Source organism: Heterocephalus glaber, unplaced genomic scaffold, assembly GCF_053883595.1.
Source record: "Heterocephalus glaber isolate CG9 unplaced genomic scaffold, H.glaber_assembly_v1.0 deba00001504, whole genome shotgun sequence".
Taxonomy (NCBI): Eukaryota; Metazoa; Chordata; class Mammalia; order Rodentia; family Bathyergidae; genus Heterocephalus; species Heterocephalus glaber.
In genome coordinates, this window is record NW_028258324.1 from 42,094,416 (window position 1) to 42,109,307 (window position 14,892).

The 14,892-nt window shown below is 33.9% G+C and overlaps 1 long non-coding RNA gene across 4 annotated transcripts in view; it reads left to right on the forward strand.

Annotated features, from left to right (window-relative positions):
* The first annotated feature begins 1,243 nt into the window (after window positions 1-1,243).
* Window positions 1,244-14,892, forward strand: part of LOC106009238 (uncharacterized) — a 601,717-nt gene continuing 588,068 nt past the window's right edge. For 3 of the 4 annotated variants that reach the window (XR_015440937.1, XR_015440935.1, XR_015440936.1), the window contains exon 1: window positions 1,244-1,500. This is a non-coding gene — a long non-coding RNA (uncharacterized LOC106009238). Of the gene's footprint in view, window positions 1,501-12,678; window positions 13,906-14,892 lie in introns of those variants that run through there. The other variant, XR_015440938.1, reaches the window with a different exon arrangement.

The window sequence follows — 14,892 nt, forward strand, 5'->3', positions numbered from 1 at the left end:
CTTTAACACTCACAAAAAATATGGTTTAAATATATAGCACATGCTGTCTGTACCTAAAAAAAAATTGCCAGTTTTCTTTAGAACATATTTAATAGTATTTTTTTGAAAGAACAATATGTTCATTTCTCACACACATGAAAATAAACAAATCAGATGAAATATTGATAAAGCAAGTTTCTTCTTTGTTTATCCTGCTATAAATTCTCAAATGCTGATTTCTAATTGAAGTGATTAAGAATTTCTATTTTCCAAAGGGATAGCACAGGGTAGAGAATCAAACTCTGGTCCAAAATTTCCTTGAAAAATACACAATCGTTTTAATTGAGGCTCTGATTAAATAGTTTCAACGTGGAATATTAATTTTAAGTTAAAAACAAAACTGAATATTTTGATACACTGTGAAATGGGGTGTGGTGAAGGGCAATTAAAATTCATGTTGTATCATTGTATACCTAAAATATAGCAATAAAATTAATTTTTAAAGAATTCATGTTCACTCTGCTCTGTTGGGAATTAAAAATTCAGTAATCATATCATATTTCCAAATGGGTTATCATATAGGTAAGCTTTGAAGTATAGTATTCACTCAACTAAACTTATCCTCCATCTACACATACAAATTAGCCTCTTTAACAGAAGGTGTAGCTATTTAGAGGGAAATTAATTCAAGGAGATTTCGTTGTTGTATAAAACTTACATGTACACCCAATGGCATGCACTACAACTGAAACTATATTTCCTTGTTATCATACCCACATCGGTATAATGCACTGATAAGGGGCGCACTAAGCAGGTTTGTAATTTTTTTTTTTAAACTAGCAGAGTATGCTTAACACGTTTGCCTTGTGTCTGTTCAGTCATACATTTCTCTTACGGAAAGCTGCCTTTGAGTTAAATACCAGAATCCTGGAAACTTCTGAAAGCAGTTGGTGTTAATTATTTTCCTTTGAGATGAATTAACAAGAAGTAAAAAATTAATTTGCAATCTCAAGTTAGAACGTAAATGAGATTACACTTTTACTTTATTGTGAAATACGAAAAGAACAGAAAATTCATAGGCACCAGAAGGGGGCCTTCTTACGTGTTTTTTCTCGTTTTTCTTTTTCTTTTTCCATGCACAGGAATGTGTAAATAAAACCGATACGCTTATTTAACAAAGAATTTGCTGACATTTTTGTTCCACCCACAGTTGCTCTAAAATCGCTGCAGCTGCCTCTAGTTGCCTCCAGATGGCGACCTAGTGCCCATTCTCAGCTCAGAGACCCGCCGGTTGCCAGCTGCTGGGCTGAAAGAGCTCGGAGCGCCAGGGCTTAACCCGGCACAGCTCTGAGGTGGGTTTCTGGAGGATTCGGGGAGACAGCTGCAACAAGGCACCACTCACTGCACAGTATAAGTATTTTCATTTCTGAGAGCAAAGCGAAGAACTTAAGCGGGCGGCACTTGGAGTGTAAATTGCTTTGTAGTGTTTAAAAGCAGCACGGATCGTGGGCAGCCGAGCTGGTATGTGCAATAGAAACTACTCACTGGAAAATGTGCTGGGTAGGAACCCGTGTGATCATCCTTTGTGTACCAAATGTTCTGTGTCTGGGATTGTGCCTGTATGTATGCACCCATTTCATCTTCACCAAGCTCATGGGATCGGGGGGTGGGGGGTGTCACAATCTTTCATTTTTCCCAGCGTGATATAATGAAAGCTTCATTGATAGAAATGTGACCCAAGTTTTGTTCTAAAAAACACATGGTAATGATATCAAAATACTTTTCTTAAACATGTCTTTGTTAGAGAAAAAGAAAGAAGAAACCTAAATTTTATTGCTGTATAATTTTACCACATCTTTTAAAAGATAATCAAAAACACTTTTAGTGTGGTTGTCAACCTAAACATACCTTTCACATCTTTGTTTCAAATAAGATTGTGCAGATGTATAAACACTCATTATGAAAAATATATATCCTGTGTATCTACAATTTGTATCCTCTAATATGCTGTGTGAATACGTGTTGTGTATTTTTACACAGTAACGTGTGTGACCTAGATGTAGAATTATTATTCTATAGTTACAAATATGAATGTGCTGCATTTGGATAAAATTTTGTACCTTTACATACAGTATTTCCATCTAGATAACTTAGGCAGATCATCTATTAACAGAGTTAAATATGAATTTAATAAATGTACTTATTTCATTATTATATCTTAAATATCCTGACTTTCATTCAGCTATGACCTTAGTTTCCTAGGCTTTTCCATTCTGAGAAAAGGTTTGTTTTTATATTTTGATCATAAAATTTTGGCTGAGGTATTTTTATGGGAATATGATACCTAGAAAAATAATTTCTTTGCATTTGAAGTTATATGTGGAGTCTTCAATAGTTCCAAAAACTTGACAGTTCTGACGGGGAGCTTATTTTAGAAACAAGTCAAAAAGTGGTAAGATTTCAAGGTTCAGAACTAAATGGGTGGTGAGTCTGAGGTTTTATTGTTATGATTATTATTACTCTAAAACTTACAGTAAATCATTTCTAAAAGTATACATTTTCCTTTGTAACAGATGTTGTACATGAAGTAACACCTGAATTTTGTGTTGTGTAATTTCACCCAAAGATTACACAACTCAACATAAGAAATGTGAATTGAGAGCTAATTACGTAAGTCAGTATTCTAAATAAACATGAAAATTTAGAAACTTTTGAGTCTCTATCCTCAAAGAATTACCAATCAATTGACTAAATTGAGCAAGTTCATGAATGTAAGTATACAGTAAAATACAAACCAAAAGCCAGCAAAGAGCCACGCACATGGTGGATAACATGAAAATGGAAGAACGTATCTGACTTAGGGGAATGAGTAAGGGCTTTGGATCAGAAGACCACTTCTCAAGGAATAGACTGAAATAACTATTTTGCTAAGTGTGATAAGGTCTGAGAGAAATTGTGTTGGACACCCTCATTAGTCTCAGAGGTGAGCAGTAAGAGATGATATTACACAAGTAGGTAGAGAACTGTTGGAGATGGCTTTGAGTACCAGGTTCAAAATTTGCATTGCCTCATTAGTTCATCCCCAGTACCACCAACAATGTAGGTATTCAGTACTCTTAGGAATACTAAAGATGAAAGGTAACAGTGAGAAACTTCAGCATGAAGTTTTAGGATAATTCTAGTATTTATTTATTTCCTATATGCCATATCAGAATATAAGTTCCAAGACATAGATCTCTTTTCTAATATTATATTCTCAGGGCCTAGAAATTGCTTGACAAATATTTCTCTCCTGAATGGATAAATGGTAAAATGAGGATAAGCCCTGGATTTTGTATCATTTACTTTCAACTTTCTTCATACTCGTACATGGCAAACATCCTCAGAATTTACCAAGTATTTAGTGTTCTAGTAGATTCCATTTATGGCTCAGGTAACACCAGGAAAGTTCCCTGGACACCACTACTGATGTTTAATCTTAGTCTATTCTTAACTTTTTACATGAATAGTCTAGTCTTCACATTTTTAAAGGGTTATTAAGGTTATTACAAACTGTGTGATTAGGCAGAATTCACCACTTCATCTTCACATCACTACAAAAGACGTAATGGGTCCATAACAGGTGTTAAAGAAATAAATTGAGAGAAACAGCTTTAAACTTTGGGGAAGATTTGGCACTCCATAACATATGTTTACGACTTTACATATATTTACTTCTTTAAAAGAACAATTCCAACGTTTGGTTATCTACAACTTAGTTTAGGTCAAACTCTCTAGAACATTTCTGTAATTCTGGAGATGAAAAGTGATCATTTGAGACATCTTTGGTGTTTAGGGAGAACAAAATATCTTGTTTAGGGCCACAGACCACAAGCATAGTTGTCATCCTTTCTCTGTCCTCAAGTACTAATACCTATAACTTTTGTGGACGTATCAGGACGTATTCTTCTTATATGTGAAGAAACTAGTGAAGAAAAATATTTTTGTCTTTTGAAATAAAATTAAACGAAAAGAAGAAGACATTTAAGTGAATTTGCTAACTTGGTTCACTCAAGTACATTATAAATGAATACACAGAATCTTTTAAATAAAAAAGCCAAATAAACAAAGTCACTGAATCAAGAACTTTAAAAAAGAAACACCTGAAAGTTTCCCTGTTGCAAAAGAGAGATCTTTCATCTGTGATGTTGATTTATATATCTTCATTTACTTTCATGTGACTCATGAAAATATACAAGGATGGAACTTCTCAGTTGAAAAATAAATGTTGATAAGGTTTAAAGGTGTCAAAGAAACTGAGGATGCAAAATCTCAGTTTCACTTTCAGCTAATCTGCAGAGAGGCAGGTTGGTTTTTTTTCCCCCATCAATGTCAGTATGACAGTTTTCCACACCAGTCTGGCTCTCCATTCTGCTCCACCCAATGTTAATGCTTTTATTTTTAGCCCTATGAGAGGAGGTAGTAAGACATAATGTCAGCCTAAGACATTCACCTTATTTTAAGGCCTGGGGCATGGTTTGGCCTGGAGACTAATGGATTAGGGAAGCGTATGTTTTCAACTATTGCTGGATACAGTATTTAGTTTTGGAGAAATATACTGCAGTGTATACGGCAGGCTTTCCCCCCTAGTGGTTGATTTTTTAAAACTGTTATCTTTCTGAAAACAATAGAAAGTTTTTTGTTTTATATATATATATAAAAAATGAAACTGGCTCGGTCAAGTTTCTCTTAGTTTTTAAAAACTTATTTCCAAAGTCTTTTGGAAATATGATTGTCTTTAAATTATTATTTGAGAATAAACATACCATATCCTGAGAAACAAACTGAGAGTTTTCCTTTACTTTTGGGGTGGCTGGACATTAAAAAATACACACATACAAAATATATATGAATAGTGAAAGTGTTTACATTAGTAGATCCCATACTGTGCTCCTCTTTATATATAGAAAAGACTTTCTTCTCTCTCTATTTTTCATGATGTCACTATTTTATATAGTCAGGGCCAATGAATCAGTTTAACTTGGTTTTTCTATAGCTTTTCCAACTATACTGTAAACTCCTTAAAATCAGGAAGCAAATTCCATACTTTCTTTAATTTTTATTATATTAATTCCTAGTATGTTAAACACAATACTAACCACAACAATTTTTTTCTTTTTGACAATTGAATAAAGATTTTATTCTTATTTTTCCGCACACTCAAATTAAAATAAGCAGATATTATCATTAGCAGTGACCTCTAAGGGACAAAATGGAGGACTTTCTAGTGTGTTTACTATCTGGAATGTTATGCCTGACATACCACAGCACAGTGATAAATTTTCTTCCTTTTAATTAACCATTTGAAATGAAGCATTTCCTTAAAATAATACTTGAAAAGTAGATATATCTATAAAGCGTAAAATTTGCCTTGACTCAGTAAAGCCAATTACATCTAGAGTAAATATCTTCTAGCATACTTGTCTCTAGAATTTTGTGTAACAGTAAGTATGATAGTCCAAAGTCAGAAGTGCTAAAAATTAGGGCAAATGAGAAGCATCCCCAGCAATAGGAATTAATCTAAAGATAACTTTGAAGCACTGACATACTTTAGAGCTGTTCCTGGGGAAAAACCACATATTTTTTTTATAATGAGCATATTTATGAGCATACCACAAGATGTACAAAAATGCAAAAATGCTTTAGTAGCAGCAAATTTCTATTGTAGCAAGAGCCAGAGGAAAATAGCAAAAGATCTGTGGCTGTATTCTTAACAGGAGTTTAGAAGCTTCTCTAATATCTCTGGACCAAAGGCTAACGGAAGAGTATTTGGTTACTAAGATGTATTTTTCCCGGTCTCGGGCTCATTAACGATGGAAGTAGGAGGGAGAGTGGATAAAGCGGCAGCTGCAGCTGTGGACACTCAGATCATTTGTCACCTGGCATGAAGTTAATGTTGGCAGCTCCTGAGTTCCCGCACAGAACACCAGGGAGCAAATGCCAACTGATTGTTGTTCCTCATCAGCTTGCTGGCTAACTCCTACTCATTCCTTAGATCTCTGCCGAAGTGTTGCTTCCTCCAGGTAGCTTTGCTCAACCTTTCTACAACATATTTAACATCTTTCTTGCCACTGCTGTACCCTCATAACCTCAGCCTTCTGTCATACTTAGTACTTGAAGCCCTGTGAGCCCTTCTCAGTAGACTAAAGGCAGGAGCTGAATCTCACCCAACATTGCTCTTGTTTGTGTCTTGCAAACTGTAAATTTGTAAATATTTATGAATATTATCTGTTGTATGGTGGTTTTATAACTTTACAGGTTTTTGCATCAGTAACAATGGCATTTGTTTCTTAGTGCCATATATCTGATAAGTATTATTCTTATAATACTATGAGGATTTGCTTATGGAATTTCTATGAATTACTGAATTAATAAAAAAATATCAAGTGGGTGGTATTATCATCCTGCCTCATATTAGAGTCATGGATAAGTAATTTGTCCTAGGTCATAGAGCAAAGAATACTGGAAGGGAAACCTAGAACAGTATTCAGTGGACATATGCAAAGTACAAGAATGGGGGCTATTGTAGTTTTATTTGGGGAAGACAGTTTCCCATATAAATGGGAAATTACCGCCACACAGTTAAGAACAGTTTGTTCCCTGATTTCAGAGCCTTCTGTTGCAAATATTTGTAGAATTTCCAGGGAAGCCAAATATGGTAAGAGAATAACTTATAAAGTATGAAATCTGAGAGGAACTTTGTATTTCACGGAACATTTTACAATATTGGGCATTTAGAAATTAAAGAAAGCCTTATAAGGAACATGTTCTTGTTTTGGATCTCAGGATAAAAAAGAAGCAAATGATAGCATGGGCCATTTTAGTATTTTGCAGCTTTCTTTTCTTTTATTTATATATTTGATTTACCTTATACAATATTCATTTTTTTCTTACTGTAAAATGCCTTTTGTAGAAAACATAAAAAAAAACAGATGAATTGCAGAGAAGGGGAAAATCATCAATATTCAATCAAGATATAACTAGTGTTAATACTGTGACATTTTTCTTTCCTTTTGACAAAATTACACGCATTTCTGTTTATAAACATATATGTATTAGTACACACATATTTTAATAGAAAATTGTATTATGGATAGAATTTCCATACTTATCATTTTATCACATTTTAAAAAATTATATTTTTACAACTCAATAATGTTGCAATATGTAGCTATATCATAATTTTATTTTATCATTTCACTTTTGTTTAATATTCTAATTTTGGAAATTCCTTTATTGTTTCTGCTTTTAACAAAAACATTTGATGAGGCATAGTGTGTTGCTTTATGTAACAAAGGTACCTCCTAAATGATCTTTTTAGATGACTAATTAACATATAATAATAAGGTTGTTAAAGCTGGGAATTCATTTTTACTCAGAAATAAATGGGCCATTTTTAAAATGGTATCTATATTTAAGGAAACAACAGAGTCAACATAGAATTGCAGATAAGAATGGACTAATATTTCAAGAGTGACCATGATGTGGTGTGACCTCCAAAGATCATCACTGTAATCCGCATTTTGCTGTGATTAACTGGGTCTCAAAGAGGATGAATGACAAAATCAGGCCGCTATAGTGATGCTGCTAGAATTCAAATATAAGTCTCACTTCTAGACACTTTATCTGTTTCACCCCACAGCATGGTCTGGACAGCATACCAGCAGGGCTCATAGCTCTAAATGATATGGAGTTTCTTTCAGTTTCAGGTTCTTCAAGTGTGAAATAGAAACAATGATGTTCACTGCAAAGGATTTTTATGATGATGAATTTTAATAATAGATGGAGATTGACACCCAAAAGGATCACAAATTTATCTTAGTTTTAGCACTTTCCCAAACTAAGTTCAAGGTTCTCCTGGGATTTGAGGGGCTTGTTAACAGTTAAAATCCTTAGATGCGAATCTAGAAGATTTAGCTTCAGAATCTGAGGCAGATCTCTATCTTTGTTTTTAACAAGTTCCCTTGGTGATTTTGATGACAGCCACAGACATAGGCAACTAGAAAAATGAGGCTGAAAGGAAGTTGAAAGGTTTAAGAAGAGACATGGAAACGTGACAATCATCAGACAGATACGGGTGGGAAGTAGACAGAACTACCTGTGGAAGAGCATGACTGGACGTCAGGGTATAAAAACTTTCAAGACTTGGAGGATTCATCTTCCCAATTCATTTAAACTTTGAAATATAGGAAAGGCTTTTGAAATCAAAAGCAATATGATAGTGGGCCAGGGATTTAGCTCAGTGGCACCATGCCTGCCTTGAAAACACAAGGTCCTGAGTTCAATCCCAATACCAAAAAAAAAAAAAAAAAGCAATGTGATACTAAAATGACTGAGCAGAAATGGCAGACACTAAGGTTTTACTAAGGTAAAATGTGTTTTAAAGGAGGTTGATTATGCATTGGTGTTTGACAGTTGTTTTCATATTTACATATTATTACCTAAACTAAGAAATCTGACTTGAAATTTTAATTTTAATTTTCCCCAGGGCTGGGGATTGAACCCAGGACCTCACTTGCATGTTAGGCAAACACTCTATCACTGACCTATCCCCTAAGATCACCTTGGCTTGTAAAAATCAGATATTTGAAGATTAGTTCCTCCCTTCTCTGCTTTTCTATAAGAATCTTCTAGGCTTTCTTACTGGATAGCAGCTGATGAAATTAATCTTACATACTAGGTGAGGTGCTTCTTGAGGACAAGGGTCAAAGATGGTATGCAAAAATGGTTTTCAGTCAATTACTTTTCAATCCATCACTTTTTATTTTTAAGAAATATTTTATAACTTTAAAAAAGTTTTCTGTGGAAACATTCTCTGCTACTGCTTGAACAATGTGAAAGATTTAAGGGCATTTATTTTGTTTTGGCACATTGTGGATATTTGATGTGACTAGAGAATCACATGCATTGAAGAAAACATTTCTAATATCTAAGACTGATGTTCTCTAAAAAGGTGTTATTTATTAGGAATTTGTAGGATTCTTGATATGAACATCTTTAGAATTATGAATATCTTTAGAATTGAAGGTACTAAATTCCTTGGTGTACCTACAGCTTAAAAAGCATTTCAAATTATGCAAAATAATTTTGTGGATCTCTTACTGAGTAATGAAAGCAATGGACGCTAGACATTTTGACTAAATGGAAAGTGATATTCTTGGCTTATTAACAGAAGCATGTCGTAGTTAAATAAAACCTTTAAATTCTCTATAGTAGTATTTCTGAATTGGTCCTTAATATATAATCTTAAAATCTTAGCTTAAAAAGTGCTCGAATAGTGGTTTTTCAGGATGAGATTTTTCAGGATACTTTCAAAGCACTTTTAAAGAAGCTATGCCACGATTTCCCTTGCTAATCCATCCCCATGTGCTGTTACCTATATTGTGAAATTCTTAGTTAAGCCCCTTTATAAATTCTCCCTGCTGCTATGTAAGCCTGCCTCTTTGTGCTTGATCTCAGCAGAGACTGAGAAAAGCTAGCCATTGTGCTTTTAATACATGCCATTTAGATATTATGAGGTCGTTTTTGGAAACTTCCACAATAAATATTGCAGAAAAGTTATGTGTATAGCTCATGCTCTCTTTACTATTTCCTTAGGTGAATCAGGGTGCTGAGTACTTGTCATTCTAAGTAAAAGCTCCAAGAGGGGCTTTTCAGCTCTTCTTGTCAGTTTACTGCTAGCTTTTCAAGCCATTTCCCATGGTTTTGCCATGTATCTAAATTGGTAATTTTTAAGCTATCTTCTTGAATTTCTCCAACAGCCTTTCCACCTTCCAACTTTGATCAACTTCACTCAGAAACAACAACAAAATAGCGGCAGTTGTATCCTAAAGAAGCACTTTTGCAACATGATTTTATATGTACATGACTTCATATGAAAAATTCATAGGAATTTATCATTTTTATTTAGGCACATATTGTTCAAACTCAGATTTGTACCCAACTTTGAGTAGGTTTATAAATAATAGAAAAGAGTAACTTTTGCCTTTAAGGGATCCCTAACTTGTACATAACAATAACAAAAAAGTTACCTCCTACTTGCTGTGTATTAAATCCTGATACAATCCTGATGTGTACACTGGAATGCATACACTGAAATTTTACAAACACATTTCTGAGCAGATAACCCCTTCACTGGATTCCTGAATAAATGACATTTTCTCAAGGTAGTGACTTCTTCTTTTAGTTCAGAAATTTAACTTAACATCTCTGTTCTTTTAATCTATATCACTTTCATTCATTTCACTATGGTTTTGCATTATTTATTTCCTGTTTACCAAGATTTCATTGTTTCTTTCCTCCTTCTCATTTTGTGACTCACCTTCTATTCTGATACATTTTTTGATTTTTCAAATGACATGTTTTCTAGAGTTTCTTTGTTTTTCTCTTTTGTCCCCCCCCCCCCCATTATGGGGATGGAACTCAGGACTTTCTGACTAAGCAACATTCCCAGACCTTTGTATTTTGAGACAAGTTCTTGCTAAATCTCTAAATTTCCCAGGCTGGGCTTGGATCCTCCTGCTTCAGCCTCCTATAGTGCTGGAATTACTAATGTGTACCACTGTGCCTGGGTTGATTGACATTTTCTGTACAGAATTTTCTAACCAATGTCAAAGTGATCTTACTCTATGGATCTTACATGCAGGAAATCTGATTCATTGTAAACTGGTTATAGTGAATTCACATTAGATTAGATCAAATTAGATTCACTATACACTTTTATGAACTTTTATAATCTCCACTCATTAAAACTGAGTACTGTAATTAAGGATTAAAATGATTAAAATGAGTAATTGTTAATTTAAAATATAAAGAAAAGTCTCAAAGGGGTAGGGGTGGCAGGAGAGGAAGGGGAGAGATCAGAGTTACAGGCTGGAATCTGGAAAGGATCCATATATAGATTGTGTTTAAAACTATAAGAAGAGATGTAGATAGAGACTAGGCTGGAGCTCATCAGTGGATTGGGAAGAAAGAGTCACTGAGATCAAAGGAGAGAAGGGTGTGTTTCCAGAAGAAGCCCATACAACTATGTACAGTACACAGTACTGGATAGTGTGAAAAACAACTGTTACTGTTTTATTTACTTATCATAACTTGCTGTGCTTTTCATCCTTTAGAGTATAATCCTGCTTATATAAAAGAGTTTACTGTAAAACAGTGTACTGCTATGCCAGTGGTAGCCTCATGTAAGTCGTGTTTAACTGCATATTTGGATAATATCAAGGGGCCATCACAGATGATTGACGTATACCTTTTCAGTTTGCACTTAGAAGTTGGCACATTGTGTGGTATTTTGCTATACACGTGAATGAAATTGCCTAATAACATATTTCTCAGATTATATTTCCATCATGTGTCATATGATTGTATTAAAATTTAAATTAAAAAAAATTTGACCTATGCGGAGTCTACTAGCTAATTAGAATTTTTTTCCAGACCACTATTTTTTCTTTTTTCTTTTTTTGTATTAAATTCTTTTATTGGTACATTGTAGGTATACAACACAATTACATTTCTCATTGGGAATTGGACCTTTACATAATGCATCTTGGTTCTTAATTTTTCCCCATTCCTAGCCCTCCCTTCACGCCCTCCACCCTTCCCTATTTACAAAGACTTTATTTCCATTTTTTCCATTTTTAACCTTTTTTTCCTTTCCCTTCTTTCCTTTCCCCTGCCCCTCCCACTACCCCTACTCCTTTGGACCTTTTCTTCCTATTTTACATTATCGATTATTCATTCTAATCATCGGTACATTTTAGGTATACAATATAATGAGATTCATCATTGGAAATTTGCACCTTACATAGTCTCTCTTGGTTCTTATTTTTCAACCTTGCCCAGCCCTCCCTTCAACCCCTCCAGTCCTCCCTATTTACAAAGATTTTGTTCCTATTTTTCCATTTTCTCATATTAATCCCATTCCCTTCTATCCTTTCCCCTAGCCCTCCCACTTCCTTCCCCTTTACCCCTTTTCTTCCTTTTTCACATTACCTTTTATACATTTAGTCCTTATTTACACTTTCAGTTTCTCACACCAGAGAAACTGTTCGGTATTTACACATGTGTGTCCTATTTATTTCACTTAAGAGTATTGCTTCAATGTGCATCCCCTTAGCTATAAATGTCTCTAATTTCTCATTTTTTATGGCTGAGTAGTACTCCATTTTATAACAAAACCACATTTTCTTTATCCAGTCTCCAGTTGATGGGCATTTGGGCTGTTTCCAAGTTTTAGCTATTACAAACTGTGCTGCTATGAACATGGGTGCACATATATCACTGTGGTATGATTCTTTTAATTCTTTGGGGAAGATCTCCAGCAGAGGCCACTATTTTTTCAATATTAGTTTTGAAAATCTTTCTAAAACAAATCACATCTTCTGATGTGTTGTTAATGCTTGAGATGTTTTTTTGAATTATATGGAAAAATGTTTAAGTACTTCTCAGTTTTGCTTTGTTTGAGTTCTACTATATTTGAATATTATAGTTTTTTTCTTGCATTGTTTTTCTTTGAATAATTTTAATTTTTGTATATCTGTGTGTTTGATAATAAAGTTATACATTTAAAACAAAAAACTACTATTCATTATAAATTATTTTGAAATGTATTTATAATTTTATATGCTAATTTCAGAGACACTTTTCACACTTGCCATTACATTTAAAAACACATCTTTTGAGGTTTTGTAGATATATTTTCTAATAGTTTCCTTATTTTGTGTTCAAATATTTCTCAGAGATAAAAAACAGTGAAGACTGACCCTTATGTTTATAATCTAAGATTGGGCAACATAAAGGAAAATATATATATATTGAATTTATAATACATTAAAAACTTCATTCCTAGGATTAGTATATATACCTGTTTTAATGATCTTCATGGCATTGGAAAGAAAAAAGTGTAGATTTGTATTATAGTCTAGATATCAGAATATGATGCTGTGCAAATTACTCTGCTATATTTCTAACTTTCATTTGTTGCTGATAAGCATACCATGCAGCTTGAGAAATTGCCTAAAACACTAAACAGATCAATTGCTAATTTGGATTTCATCATAAAAAAACTGTTGTGGGGGAAATTTCCTGAATGGCAGGGAGGGAATGAAATGTTTCAAAATTGTTAGAGTTCAATGGTTTCTTAGTATCTGATAAGAAATTAAATTACATCAAATCTAATTTATTACAAAGATAAATGTCAACATAGCAGATTGATGGAAATTTACAAATTTCAGCCAGTAAAAGTTCAGGATTTTTTTTTAAGTGCAATGATGACACAGATTCTTAATTGACATCTGGGCTTCATTTGAAGGGTTTCTTTTTTTTTTTTCCTATCCAAAATGACAGCAGTGTATTCATGAAGGCTAATTTTCAGAGATTAATCTGGATTGAATTCATCAAATCATACTGCTAATGGTAAAAATAAAGGGTGTTTTATATAACAGGAGGACAGTTATTCTTACCTTCCCTCAATTTTTATTTTGTTATTTTATTTTTATTTCTATCAATGCCTTTTCCGTTTTCTTTCTCCATCCCGTGCATGCACTAGGTTGGCGTAGAGATCTCTGAGTGAAGAACTCCGGTAGGATTACAACACTGTATAAAAATGAGGAGGTGGTGATAGGATTGGGGAAGCATCTGAAAGAGTTTATTTGTATTCCACAGTATATGAATCTGCACCTGCAAGAAGACTTTTGCCATCACAGTCAACTCATTATTGAGAGAACTCTGAGTAGTGTGGAGACTTGGCTGTCACCCCAGACTTGCTTCCCTGGAACACCTAACTTTGTTCCTGGCTGCTGACAGCACAGCCTCCTTAGGAAGAGTTCAGCTTAGATACAGAGGAGGAGACAGAATGTGTAAATCGTGCAGACTCCAAAGGCGTATGTAAGTAGTTTGGGCGCACTGTCCTGTGCATATGCCTCTTTTCTGCTTATTAAGAGCAATGTAATGATTTGTGCATCCTTAATATGTTTCAGTGCAGTACATGTTCACATACATGTCGTGAGGTCTTTAAATTCATATTTACATTTCAAACATATGTCTGTCCATTTATTTCACCCAGATACATGCATTAGATAGACAAATATTTGGTTTCCTTTCAGTGCTACCCTCAAACAACTGTTATGTTAAATGTCTTCACACTTCATAAAAAGAAAATGTAACATATGCAAAGTGATCCTCCCCTCCACCACTGGGAGATTATAACATGAACTGGCATTTGGATTCCTGATCTTTGCAGATATTTACTTGTAAAAGTAAGTATTTAAAAATATCACCAAGCAAACTACTAAATAGCTGCTAGTGTTTATCTCTCAGTTAACAAACACTATATAAAAATTTTATTCACTATGGTAAGAAAAAGACTTTTAAAGTTTTTTTCTCGATATATTATCTCCAGGAATGCCTATTAAATATTAACACCAATAAAAAAACAAGAAAATATATTAATATGAAGACAGTGATATAATGGAATATATTTAATATGAAAACTGCTATCTCATTATGAGTTAAACATCTTACAGCAATGAAAATTCAGTACTTCAAAGAAAATTAAAGGTATTGTAATCTAGCACCAAGAAGAGGAAGTAGAGGTATGGAATGGCTTTGCTGAGGAAACTTGGGGTCAAACTAGTTAGTATCTTCTGGGGCAATTTAAATTTGAACTTTTATTCATTTGACAGTGGAAGTTTTTCTGCGATTTCTCTATGGGATAATGGGATGATTCCATTTGTGTTTTAGAAAGATAATCTTTGCAACAATGAAAAGGGTGAATTAGGAAAAAAATATTGCTTGAAAAATGTGGGACTGATCTGAGAGTGTCAGTGGTGGAAAGGAGGGGAAGTATTTAGAAAGGCATTTTAAAGGTAGATC